General features: G+C 41.4%; 1 protein-coding gene across 2 annotated transcripts in view; it reads right to left on the bottom strand.

The window, feature by feature from the left end:
• Nucleotides 1-4,627, bottom strand: part of LOC124156191 (T-box transcription factor TBX1) — a 76,320-nt gene extending 71,693 nt beyond the window's left edge. Inside the window, exon 1 of one of the 2 annotated variants that reach the window (XM_046530571.1) lies at nt 3,461-4,627. The gene's annotated coding sequence lies outside the window, so the exon portion shown is untranslated. Of the gene's footprint in view, nt 1-2,002; nt 3,312-3,460 lie in introns of those variants that run through there. The other variant, XM_046530572.1, reaches the window with a different exon arrangement.
• Nucleotides 4,628-13,862: the final 9,235 nt, after the last annotated feature.

Here is a 13,862-nt window from a genome sequence, read left to right as displayed (position 1 = left end):
AAAAAAATTAAAATTGCTAAATTTTTTCAGAATTAATGAGGAATTTAAAACTGCTTATTTCTTTTAGCCTCCACCTACGGGAACGTGTATTTGTAATTTAAGCAGCGGTAAGAGATAGGATGAAAGAGGATACGTGCCCAGGATTATTTCAATGGGGAGAAACAACTCACAAAATTGGTCTCTAGTGTTTAAGACACTGCATATCTTGATGTAAGTATTGGACAAATTCCGCCGATGTGTGACCCGTAAAAACCGCATTTTCTCCCAGCTAACTTGAAAAAAAAAACTCAAGGTAATTCTAAAATTCATGGTTTCTGGCGTGAATTCGTGTAAACGACTCATCGTGGAAATTTTATGAATTACTTCGTTATTCCATAAGTAAAACTTTACTGAAACGACCCGGGTTTCTAAGTAAGTCTCACCTTCAGGTCTGAACTGAAGTCTTACCTCCAAACCCAAGGGGTATCCGTAATTATTTTATGTGGAACAACGAAGTCATTCTTATAATTCTCACCAAGGTAATTCATTCCTCATTGAATATTTCTTCTGCAGGTTTGTCCCATGCCAACAGCTGTCCTTAATATCCGATGGCCCAAATAACGAAGTCTACTGTACCTATACTGAAACAGATCATGCAGATTCCGGCAGAAGGCAGATTGCACGTAAGACGAAATAAGAGAATTTTTGTTTCGGAGGATAAGGAATATCGTTTCTTTAAGCGTCTCCGGAATTTTTTCTTTGAGTCAATCCTCATTAGCAGCATTGAATGACTTGTGAAGCTTTGATGCATGACAATGGGAACAATGATGCGGGGTGATTCAACTGCTCAAATAGTGAATAAATCATCTTTGCCTGTCCCTCTTCTGTCATCAAGTCTAGTTAATCGCGTCAAGAGTAACTCATCATCGTTTGAGTGGACATTCTACTCGCGTCGGAACATGTTCCTTGATGTTCGAGAAAGGGATCTAAAATATGTTTGATGAAATTAGTGGAATTCCTTTTTGGAAAACTTCCTCGCTGGTCTGGTCGACGATTTGCTAACCTATGTAATGACAATCTATCACTATTCTAGTATTATTCTGCATTTATTATTACTATTGTTAATATTAATGCATCCGAGCCTATAAAAATGACGATAGCGACTATTCTGGCAACGTTTGTTGGAACAGCAGATTCGATTACACCGTAGAGTTAACCAGAGAGTTCCAATCCACTGTTAAATGGTTTTTGCCCAGGATCAAGGAAAATGGCTAAATATTGAATAATTATAGCTTAAATGAAAGATACTTCCGATTAGGAATGTAAATGTTGGTACAATATTTGCAGTCCAAAGGTTTGTTCTCACTCTATATTTATCGGAAAGATTTAGTGCTTTTATAATGTGCATTTTAAATAGACTATCTGTTTCAGCCAAAGGAAAATTATTCAATTTAATAAATAAGTGACGTTTTTGCATAAACGAAGCGAAAGGAACATCGATTCATCACTCAGAAACATTATTTTGTCAATAAATATTTGCCATAGCGTATCCTTCATTTGAATACGATTTGGAGGTAAATCGAATTTTTACGTTTTGCAGTATTAGAAAAATGACTTTTTTTTACTTGAAATTAAATTACTCATTTCCTCGATTTTGCATTTTATTGCTCAGTTAAGGTGAAAAGTTTTCTTAGTCTCTATGGATAGTTATGGGAATTCGTTTTTCCCTGGAGCCATACAGGACTTTAATATCTGCTAAACGTAATTTCACATTTCCCTTTTGTGTGTAAACGGCTGGTATCCTAACACCCCCTTGCCTCACACCTTTTAGGCGGCTTGCGGGGTAGTATCTGGATGTGAATTAATCTCACTCACTTAGCGATTCAAGCCGGAGTCTGGTTTCGTTTATTGAGGATAGTGTACACTCCGTGCTAAACTACGGGCATGTTAATATCACACGTTTTCCACAGGAGGGGCTCAAATATCTCCACATTGTCGTTAATATTAAATCATATGCACTAACCTGAAAGCAGATACCTCCGATTCCAACCACGATATCGTTTATCTTGGAGACTCCCATTCAATCATGCGCTCAGCCTCTTTATGGGGTCCATCTCACTCGCACTTGATTGGCCGAGAAATGGCCCACCCCCTTCAAGAAAACACTCCACGATGGACCCAGTCCCGATGTGAAATTATATTTTCCTGCCGAGACACTGATGCAATCAGATCACCTCACACAGTAATCCTCACTGAACGCTATTTTGATGAAAAGTGAGAAGAGATGCCGTTGCTCCCGTTTAGGCCTCCGCTCTATAAATGCCAGGCGACTCCTCATGGCGTGTAGTCTTTTTTAATTACCCCTTTTAAAGGTAAATTCACTGGAGATGTTCTCGGTGATGCATGCAACATTTACAGATTTCACTGTGCCTTAAAAGAAGTGAGGGGGCCTATTTTGTCTAGCTCGAATCTGTGATTTGTTGCCGTGATTTTGTCACATGATACAATTTTCACTGCGCCTCATAAACTGCCTTAAAATGTCTTCTTGTAAAAAAACGAGCTTAAGACGGCGCATCACTCCTCTCCGCCGGTGTTTCCAGGACTTCCTTAACTAGTCTGGAACTTATGCTATCAACTTCAAAACTTCTAGTCACTTATATAAATTGAACCCTTGTCAACATCTGCTCGATTATCGACGAGTTTAATTTTTGGAAATTTATGGTAGCAAACGGAAACATCCGTAGTAATTTTCCACACTTATTTATTCATTTCAACCGGTTTCAATGCTCATAAACGCGTCATTTTCAAGAGACAGCCCTGAAAATAACTTGTGCATACTGGTTGAAACCGGTGAAATAAATAAATAAGTATGGAAAATTAATACGGCTGTGTCTATCTTGTTAGCTTGTCAACGCTAGTCAGCATTAAAAAAATAAAAATTTTCCTGCAATATTTTGTCAGATTTGACTTTGTAATCTAGTTACAGGGAAATGTTGACGAGGGAGTACTTGATATACTCTGAAATTTTCAAGAATATAAAGCAAGTTTTTAATAAATAAGTCGACGCGAAAAAAGAAACGACCAGGCGTGAGGGAGTGTCTCGTCCTCTCACGCTGCCGCTCGTCGAAACTGTTATTCCATTGGAAGGAACACTTCACGAATTGACATCCACCCTATCCCGTATAAATTAATCCCCGTCCTTAGAGTATCCGGAAGGACAGTGTGGATTTGTCGGCGCGACGGATATCGCCCCGAGGGTGTCGCGGCCGCTTCGATGATATCCCACCGCGTCGGGCGAACTGCGCACTTTCAACCTGACGACACCGCGAGACGGAATGGGCGAAAAACTCAAAAGGATTAAACTTTTATACTTGAGCGGGTCACGCGAAAGGAAGAAGAGGTGGGGGGAAAGGTGGAGAAAGAGATACGGGGTTAAAGAAAGAGGGACGATCCCGGAGAAGAGAAAGACAAAATGTCCTACCTCCTTTTTTCCTTCCTCTCGTGCGGGCGAAGACAGGAAGATCGGCCGCGCAGTCGTCACTCTCCGCAGCCTCCACCGCCGCCACCCCCTTTCTTCGACCCCCGGACTCGCGGATGGAGATCTCCGTTGATAAGGCTGACGAGGGTGGGTGGGGGGAGGGAAGTGGTGGAAGGGATGCTGGATCCTCCCGCTCAAAAGCTGGCCGACGCCGTTATAATTGTCGGCAGCGGGGGAAGAGAGTTTGTTGGATGCGACCGTCTCCCAATTAGGATGCCGGGAATGTCGCGGGCTCCTTGTGGGGCGAAGATGCGAAGTGTCATCGGTGGAGTGGAGGAGAGGAGTAGGAGGTGGAGGAGACGGGTGGGGAGTGTAGGGAGGGGGAGGTATTTGGATCGGAATAACCTCCCTTCACACCTCTCGCCTCTCTCCCAGACTTCTTTTGTGGTTTAAATATCGGCCCGGTACGCCGAGACCTGATTACGGTCCAGTCGAGGTGGAAGGGGCCTCTTCTAGCGGCAAAAGGCTTTCCGTCTGGGGGGGATGACCCCTTTCCTCCCTTCCTTCCTCCCTCTCGGTGTTCTCCTCGTCTTTTCGCGGACGGTTGGAGTTGGGGGTAGTGAGGAGAGGTACTTGGCCCGGGACACCCTGTTCCAATCGCCTCGCTGATATGCCCTTTCCGCCAGCCAATTCGATGAAGACACCACCACTGTCACCGTCCCCAATCCTCCTCCTCCTCCACCTCCCTTGTTGCTCTTTTTTTTTCTTTTCAAATTCTCGCGCACATGTCTTGACGACGTCGTCGAAGGGTCTAATCAGCCTCTCGTCATGACTCCTCCGCCTCGTTCGCGGCCACTTAATTTCTTTCTTCTTCTTCTCCTCCGACGAACACTCACACACACTTTCGCACACTTTAACAAGCCGAGCACTCGGGCGCAAAGTCACAAACGAGCTCGCGGAAAGAATCGCCAACACTTTGAGGAAGTCAATGGGTCCAAGTGCGGAACCTTGTGGAACCACGTGGGCGTCCTCCGGTGGCGCGCCCGGCGGCGATCGCGGTCAACCCAACCGGGGAGCGGCAGTCCTCTCGGCGTTTTGAGCGCACGCGCGGCTCCCGGGGAGGGTTTTCGGAGCAAGCGACGATTTGGGCGCTCAACACCCGCTGGCGTCGGCGCGGAAGGAGATATGCCCCTTTGGAGAGAGAGACGGTCCTGGTCGAGGAGGCAGCCAACACTCCCCCGCCCCCTGCCTCACACGCCCCCTCTTTAACTGGCGGAGTACGGGGAGGGGACGCCCCCTCGGCTGCAGCCCTACGCAGGGTGAGAGTGGGAAGCGTAGGGGGTGCTGCCACCGCACCCCTCCTCAGGGTGCTCCTCTTTCGAATATATTTATCCCTCTCTAACTTGAATTTGGCGGTTTCTGGCGATACTTAATGGAATTTGTTGAACATTTAGAATGAATTTAAAAAATTGGTTTTTCCTCAGTTTTTTAAAGTTTTAATGTTGGGTAAACGAGGGAGAGGAAGGAAGAGAATAGAATTTTTAGATAGAATGAAAGGGGGTAGGAATTTCACGCGGGTCATTTGTTCACGTAACCTAAAAAGGGAGAATTAAAGGCAAATTTGGAAAACGTTAAGGGGAACAGCTTCTTTCGAATTCAAGTTTGAAATGCAGCTCGTGTGACGCATAAAGGCGTCTTTCACTCGAAACCGAAATTGAATCGAGTGAAATTGAATCGAATTTCGAAATTGAAAGAGTTCGGTGGATGAAACGGTAAGATAAATTACAACGAAAACAAACCCTCCCTCACGTAAGTTCAGAATAAGAAAAGCGTGAAAATCACTGCCGACTTTTCATGAGTTAAATTGAGCATTAGAGTTCTGGTTAACTCACTGAAGAATAACCCTTCATTGAAAGAGATTTCTGCATGTGCGTGGATGCGATATGTACCAATGAACATACCATACCTACAATTTTTCGGCTGGTTAACCTGGTTAAGGTGTCAGGATGATGTCTTTAATGGATGTTGAGTCGACCCATGATGAATGTGCGGACCTTGAAAATCAAGGTCCTAGCTTGACTTCATGAGATCCAAAAGGCAGAAGTAAAATTTTTAAATTTTTAGGTGGATGCAGAAATGTGCTCCCGATACATTCACGACAATGGCGGAAGTAGGGAGAACAAGAGAGCTGCTAATACCGTAGCGTAGCCAATGGGGTCCGGACCCCTCCCCCCCCCCCCCCCCCCCCTCCCGAAATATAAAAACACAATTATTTTCCTTCATAAAATAAAATATTGAAAATTATGAATTTACAAAAGCTTTCTTTGACAAATAAAGTTTTTTTCAATTGTATAGACGAATACATATTTTATACGAAAAAGTGCCTCATTTACAGAATCGGTGGGGAGTAATCCAGACTCCCATCTCCCAATGGTAATAAAGCTTGTTATTGCATAGGCACTGCATCCTTCCCAGCACCTCTCCTGGATCTCACAACGCGTCGCAATAAAGAATTTTTTATACTAATAAACGAGGTAAACGAGGGAGGGGAAGGAAAAGAATAGGATTTTTAGATAGAATGAAAGAAAGTAGGTCTTATTGTGCATTGAAGTGTGAGGGAAGTGCATGATGCAAGGGGAGGCTCCCGGAATTCTCCTAAAGCACTCCATGGAAATCTACCTTAATCAGTAGAATACTTTAATAATAATATACTTCTAACATGGGGGTTTGGAATAAATTGATTGGGTGCATACTACGACAGGGCTGTTAAAATAAGGACTCAACTCTTTTTTTTCGAATGCTTTATTATAAAATTCAGTTCTTATAGAACGTATTATAAAGAAAGGAAAACACAAAATCGTGTTCTTATTTTATTATAGAAAGATTCCACAAAGTCTTATCTATGCCATAAAATTTTACGACAGGATTGGCTTTAGACATAATGGAGAGCAGTGGCGGATCTATGGGGGGAGGGCGAAGGGGGCTATAGCCCCCCCCCCCCCCCCTTGAATATCCATTTTATACCAGATAGAATGGTAATTTTGTTCGCACCCGCAATACTGCTGGGAGGTTACCCCCTACTTAGCCCCTCCCCCTTTGTCCCTGTCCTGGATCCGCCACTGATGGAGATATTAAATCGAGAGTAATTAAACGAAAGAGATTTTATACGGGCATACGGGAACTCAGAGCTCTCAGATATCATTTTAATGCCACTCTTTATATGGCTGAGATAAAAGGAACTTGTTTGTCATAAAAAGTTATTTTCCAACTTTAATCATATACTTGTACGTAATAAAATGTGAATTAATTATCAGATTTCGTGGATAGTTCAATTTTACTTATACCACTACTTTTTTACATGACGCGACCCAGTTTTCGATGAGTGATCATCATTTTCAAGCGTAAATTATGTTGTATTTACCTTATTATTGTAACCTAATTACCAAACGGAGGAAAAGATGAATTATAAAACGCCAGACGCCAGAATAGGGTAAAAAGATGGGTAAATATATTCATTTATCAGAGTGCTGTCCTGGTTTTCGATAATTTTCTAAATTTCCAACTGTTCTCTTGAGTCTAATTCGCGGCGGTCGTTGCATAATTTTAAAATATTCATTTTAAAATAGCTCCTATGACAGTTTCAATTCTAAAGTTAGGCAAAAATTACTTTTATCATCTTTCTTTTTGTAAGCACTTAAATGTTCCTTCTTCCTGACTTCGACACTTCCTCCTGTATTCCCCACGTAGACACCATTGCAATCGCTGCATTTAAACGAATACACTCCACCAAGGCCGTAGCCAGGGGGGGAAGATTGATCCCCCCCCGAAATGAAAAAAATTAAATAGCTACTTCATGCTCGCTTGGTGCTCACACGACGATATTATATAGCGGCGCAGGGACATCTAGTAGTCCAATGCGACTTAATTCAATAATTATCTAAGCGAATTTGTTGGTGCAGTGTGTGTAGTTGTGGTGCAGTGTGTGAAATAATAGTGCTGTGAATTAGTAAAGAGGTGAGTGACTTATGAGCCTCCTTAGGGACCGCATAATTGACATCGACACCGAGGAGTTAATTCATTTGGTCACTGCAAAAAAAAGCTAGAAGGCTAAATTCAATTTTATAATAATATTTTTATATTTACCTTTAAGGGTTTATAATAAATATGTATATTTAACCGTATACGCTATTTTATTTATCTTATAAAAATAATTTTATGTTTGTCTACTATTCCATTAACCCCCCCCCCCCCCCCCCGAAAATATTCTCTGGCTACGGCCTTGCACTCCACATCTGTTTAATTGATCTATTGGATCCTTACATTTTCCAAACAGTCTTTGGAAAATGTAAGAGTTGATTTACGGGAAAAGTTTGGCAACGGATATACTCTACATACCCTTAATATCTCATCATAAGTTTTAATGAGAAATACATCATGAAAAATGACTAGTCGAGTGGTGTGATGAGTCTTCTTGATAATTACCTATATTAAGATAGAATCCAAATAGAATGGATAGAATGGGAATCATGACCAGAAATCTGAAATCAAGACAGTGAAATGATGATAACCGGAAGTAAATACTAGAATTGTCGCATCCGGGTATCTTGGGAAGGACTTGCATACAATTTTGAAATTTCTCCCACATTTCGTATAGATACATCCGTTCGGATTGTAATTCGGATGTTCAAATGCCTAAATTGTTAACATCTGTATAAACACCACATTCAAAAACCACGGTATCCATATTCAAATTTCGCTAAAGTTTTCATAAAAAAAATCACTGCAACCATATTGGTGAGCTCGAATCCAATTCTTCATCTGATCCAAATGTGCGATTTAAAGCAGTCGTCTTGACATTTTTATTGACCCCATTGGACTCAATGCAACGCATATACGATTTACGTAACATTGATGGTTTGAGGCGTAACTTCGTTAAAGGGATTCATTATGAAAAATGAAAAAGAAGAGACTTTGTGCTTTCACATGAATATTTATTCACACACTTAAACGACCATGGTTCCCAGTAGAGTTCACCTGATGATGACCTCTAACGTGGAAACCATGGTCCTGTAAAAGTGTGAATAAATATTTTTATTTAATAAAAATTTAAAGTTTCTTCTTTTTCATATTTCATTATTTACGTAACGCTAAACATGTGAAATCGACCCATTTCTTTTCATTGCTGTGTTGTAAAAGTGGGAAAAGGGAGAGATAAAGATTATTATTTATAAACGAATATTCGGCGCTATGAAATAAAATTTCAGATGTCCTTAAAATCATTTGTATGAAGAAAAATTCGAAACTGGTCCCACAGTTTGGCATTCTTATAGGTGTTGGAGGAGCTGTCCTCGCTCTATCTCGGCTTCTCTCACTCGAGCCTTCACTCATCAAAGTAATTTCTCCTCGCCCTCTCCACTTGCAATTCCTTCACACCCGTAACTCCGCTCCAACTGACCCGCGTCCTCGTACTACAAAGGGATTCTTGCCCGCTTCCATCTCCATCGTCGTGGTCGCAATTGTTTATCCCTCGAGAAACTGCGCTCTAATTTGCGCAGGTGGACGCCGAGGTGCGGATAAAAATATTACCTGGGCCGTCTGGCTAGCGAGAGCCAGTTGTGGACACCGCGGATCACCCCCTTGCATTCGACAAGGCTCTCGCCGAAACCGTGTCATATTCATGAGGAAATTCACTTTTATCTTTCTCACGTGATTTCTTGCGGCTGGATCAAGCAGTAGTTTGTAGCAAGAAATCCTAATTTAATTTCAGGCACATAGCGGAGAAAGTCAGTCATCCATAAAAGGGCTGCCCACTACGCACTATGTATGGTGTATGTTATGCAATTGAAAGAATCACGAAGGGGATTAAAAAATGTGGGGGTTGATTTTAACATCCTTTGTATTAGCTGGGAATTGCCGCTTTTGGGGTAATCGCCGTAGAGGCAAAGACAACCATGGCCATAGTTCTTCTAACAATATTTTTTCCTTAAAACCTTCTATTCGTCCAAAATGTCATTTTGATTCTGGTGAGCGTGATGTAAGTGAAGCAATGAGGGATCTTAGGTAATCTCTAATCAAGATTCATAAAAAAGTTAAATAGAGAAATCGAAAATTATCCGTCATTTTTACTATTAAAAATATCCATTGTTTCATAATTTTAAGCATTTTTTGTTCATAAACATGGGATGGCAACTCCTTAGTTACCGAGAAATAGAAACTCAATTTTTGGATGAACTTTGCTGTTACCATGGAAACCAGTGGCGCAGCGAGGCGCAGAGCTCAGAGAAATTTTTAAATTTAATCCATTTTACTTAATGTATTAGTATTACTTATATAAAAGTCTTACAATTAATCAAATATCCCTCAGAAAGCCATAAAACTCGCCATTTGGAACCATTAATCTTAAAACATTTCTGCAGGAGGGCCCCCGCAACTCCCACTTATCTTGGCGGGTATGCAATACCCCAACACCCCAAAGTATTAGTTGCTCCTAAAACCCCCCCTAGCCTTAATTTTTGGCCGCGCCCCTGATGGAAACTGTTTTTCTTTGGTATCCAGCCTTATCGACATTTTCTTTAATACTTTAGATTTTTAAAGACATAAAATAATTGAATTTGGATGAACATGTGCGATTACAATTGTTTGAAACAATCAATCTCAAAATGAGTGAAATTGCGCTATCGTATTTTTGATACTCGCTCAAAGCTCTCGTTTAATTAAGCTCAAAGAGTCCAATGGACCTGGCTCGCCAAAAATTTGAAATCGACACATTTAAATTAATTGCTGTGATAAAAAGGGAGAGAGAAAGATTACTTATGGACGAACATTCGACGCCATTAAATGGATATTCTGATTCTATCCTTACAATAGGAGAATAATTCTTATTCATGAACAGTAAAGGAGGTGGACTTAAAATTTCATCTGAATGTCACCTAGATAATTACAATTTTTCAAGTTTTTTTTAGATATCACTGGGGGGTGCCGGGCCCCCAACTCCTTTAACCGCCTCTGCAATGTCTTTTTTTTCTATTCGCTCCGTCCATCGATTCGGGAAAGCGATACCATTTCTCTTCCCCTGCTCTCACCTTTCCACGCATCCATCTCCACATCTGACCACCCGTCGCTTTATCGAGGCTTGCGCATGATTGCGTATTGGACGAGGGGGCGTGGCCTACATACCTCCAAGGAAAACAAGAAAGAATAGAGCAGTGAAGTTAACACTGACGCGGGAAGGAAAGAAGCGAGTACGGTGGAAGAGATAGCAGCTCGATGAAATGGGAGGGAGCGAAAATCGGGAGAGGGGAGGGAGAAATAGGCGGAGCCAAATCTCTGAGCCCCGCCCCTTCCGCACTAATGGGCGGGTCCTAGTCATCTCTCATCACCAATCCCCTTGACCCCCTGGCGTTGGGCGGGGCGCGAGGGTGGGGTGGAGACCCAATCATTGATCCCGACGGGCCATTCATCAGCGCCTTAGACCTAAGCGGAGGGAGAAGGCGGGAGTGCTAAACGTAGGATGCGCTGAATGTGTGTGTGTACCTTTTGGTTTTTTGCATCTGGTTTGTAGCCAAGGCAGTCGCAGGATGTTCGGGGATAGCGTTCGGTTTCGTGAGTCCGGTGGGTGAGCGTGTCTTAAATTGAGCGTGGACGGAAATGTGGCTGGGAGTTAATAGGGGGGAAACGGGGGCTGCAGTGTTTGTGTTCGAGTCTGGACCACGCCCCACTACCCCTCCACTGTTGGGAACTCGACCCGCACCCCACTCCATCTTTCCATTTCGGATGAATGAACGTGAGGTAAGCAAGTTTGGAATTGGATCATTTACTACTTTCTATTTTCCGCATCTTGTTTATGAATTTGTGTGTATTTTAAGTCCAGAGGAATATCGCAAAAATCCTTGGTGTTCAGCAAGATGGCGAACGAGTCGTAAAATCGATCGGAAATCGATATCTTCGAATTCGATACTCTATCGCATCGATTGGGTTATTGCCAACTGGTTTGGTTATTGAAATTTATAGTTCAAAATATAGAAAATTGAATGATGATCTCCTCTCCAAACTAGAGTGCGTTCATTTACAACGACGACGTGCACTTAGCGGCCTCAGGTTTTTTCGCCGAATCATGAATGGTCGCTTCAGGTCTTACGGCATCCCCCCAAATGTTTTCCCTCGATGTTCCCACCCGCAAAACACGAAACTAGTCTCTTTTCATTCGTTCACACCACCGTTTATCTGTCACTCAGACTCTATAACTGCCACTTACCTCCCCACTACCTCTTACCTATAATTGCACCCAAACTCTGGTTGATATAACATCATCAATTTCATCAAGTACAACCGCCATCAGAAAACTTCCTATCTAAATCCCTCTTCCTTTTACCCTCCCTCACTACATTGCAAAGAGAGCTAATGAGGCGGTCATATTAGTGAAATAAGTATGTGACAACTACCCCTATGAAAAAATTGTATAAACCTGTTTCAATTGTAATTGTAATGCCATGGCAATTGTATAAATTGTATAAAATTTTGAAACAGGTTTATACAATTTTTTCATAGGGGTAAGTTCTTTAATGAGTGCTTTTTGTTGTTGTTGTTTCTTTGTTGCACTATATATTATTTTTCACCCTTTGTTTACAAATCCAATGTAAAAGAGCTCTCCATTTTTTTATTGAATGCAAATAAATTAGTACAAATTATAATGCAATGGGCTAGTGTCGTAACTTTGTCAACGTATTTTACATACATCTTTAAGAGTAATAATTGGTTCGGTCGCGTATTTTTTATTACTGCCGATTTTGATGGAGTTGCGAAAGTATATTTACCCGTATTTTTCGAACCTTCGCCTACTATTCGAGCTATTCACGATGAAAAATGGACTGCCACTTGCGCAGATAGTTTAATGGCGTTACGAGCTCATGCCTACCGCTATCGCTTCTCGGCTATTCCTCGGTCATGTGCATTAGCTTCGCGTAGTTTGTTGTTGTTTACACTTCTGTGAGCCATTGTTTCCCGCCATGAAAACTTCTACCTGAAGAAGTAATTGAACCAGAGCTTCAGAAACGCCACCAACTCATGGAAAGCCGGCGGAAACTTTCGCGTTATCTAACTTACAAGAGACTGGATAAATTCTTGAGATTTTTTTCGCAGGTATTTATTCACCAAAATCTTTTAATCAATTGTGATTTCCGTTCTGAGCGAATATCCTCATAACGAAGCAACATCCAAAAAAAATTATGAAATATTGATTTTTTTAATACGTAGAAATCTCCGCGCACAATTTGATGTGAAAAATGCGATGATTAAGCACATTTCATAAGTATGCAAGCCTGAATCGGATACAGTAATTTTTGTGGTTTTGGGGAATTTAAGGCGCGTTTTTTTATTCTTCAGGGCGCATTATGGTTTATATTATAAGAGAAAATGCCTCACCTGCTGAGTATTTTTCTACGATCTTGTCGCAATTTTTTTTAATTTTAGACAACCTGTCTTGATAGGCACTTTGAACTTTGGCTGGCTTTACGTTACAAAATCTGTTTATCCACATGACTTTGCCGTTATGTTATCGCCTTTGTCTTGGCTGTGCATTTCAAACTCACTCGGAAGTATACCATTGCCGGGACTCCAGCCATAATAAATCGGATCAGGTAGATCAGGATAACTAGCTACTACTAGTCAGGGGTGCAGCCAGGAATTAAGGCTGGGGGAGGTTTAGGTGCAACTAATACCGGGGTTTGTGTGGGTATGGTATACCCACCAGGATAAGAGGTAAGTGCGATATCAGTAAATTGCGGAATTATAAGATAAATGGTTCAAAATGGTGAGTTTTACGGCTTTCTGAGGGATATTTTATTAATCCTTACGCTATTCTATTAGCAATATCAATCTAATTAAGTAAAATAGATTGAACTTAAATGTTTTTAAGCTCTTTATACCCCAAAACCCCCCCTCGCTGCGCCACTGCTACTAGTAAGTCTTTACGTAAAATTTAATTTGTCACGGCCCACGTATTCCCAATGTTTTCCAAAAAATTTCTCTCATTTTCTTCTTCAAATAATTTCCCCATTACTGACACGATTTATGCATTTAATCTTCATCATTCTTATGCAACACCACATTCTGTATGCTTCCGACGTTGACTTCTCTGCTCCTGTTACACTTTCATTATTAACATTATTAAGGAATTCTAAAGGTGATATCATAAAAATGTAACTGTACATTTTTTAAATCCGCATGGAAACGTGTGTCTATGACTTAATAAGAGGTAAAAGGTAGCATGGTGTACCTAAGATTAGCAGTAAAATACGTTTATTTGCTGACGACGCTGACATCTATCGCGAAATTAGTGATCATTCTGACAATAAAATTCTGTCATCGGACCTAAACAGCGTTCATTTGTGGAGCCAAGAGTGGGGAC

Source organism: Ischnura elegans, chromosome 3 (assembly GCF_921293095.1).
Source record: "Ischnura elegans chromosome 3, ioIscEleg1.1, whole genome shotgun sequence".
Taxonomy (NCBI): Eukaryota; Metazoa; Arthropoda; class Insecta; order Odonata; family Coenagrionidae; genus Ischnura; species Ischnura elegans.
Note: the sequence above shows the minus strand (reverse complement) of the source record. Positions and strands in the feature narration are given on the sequence as shown.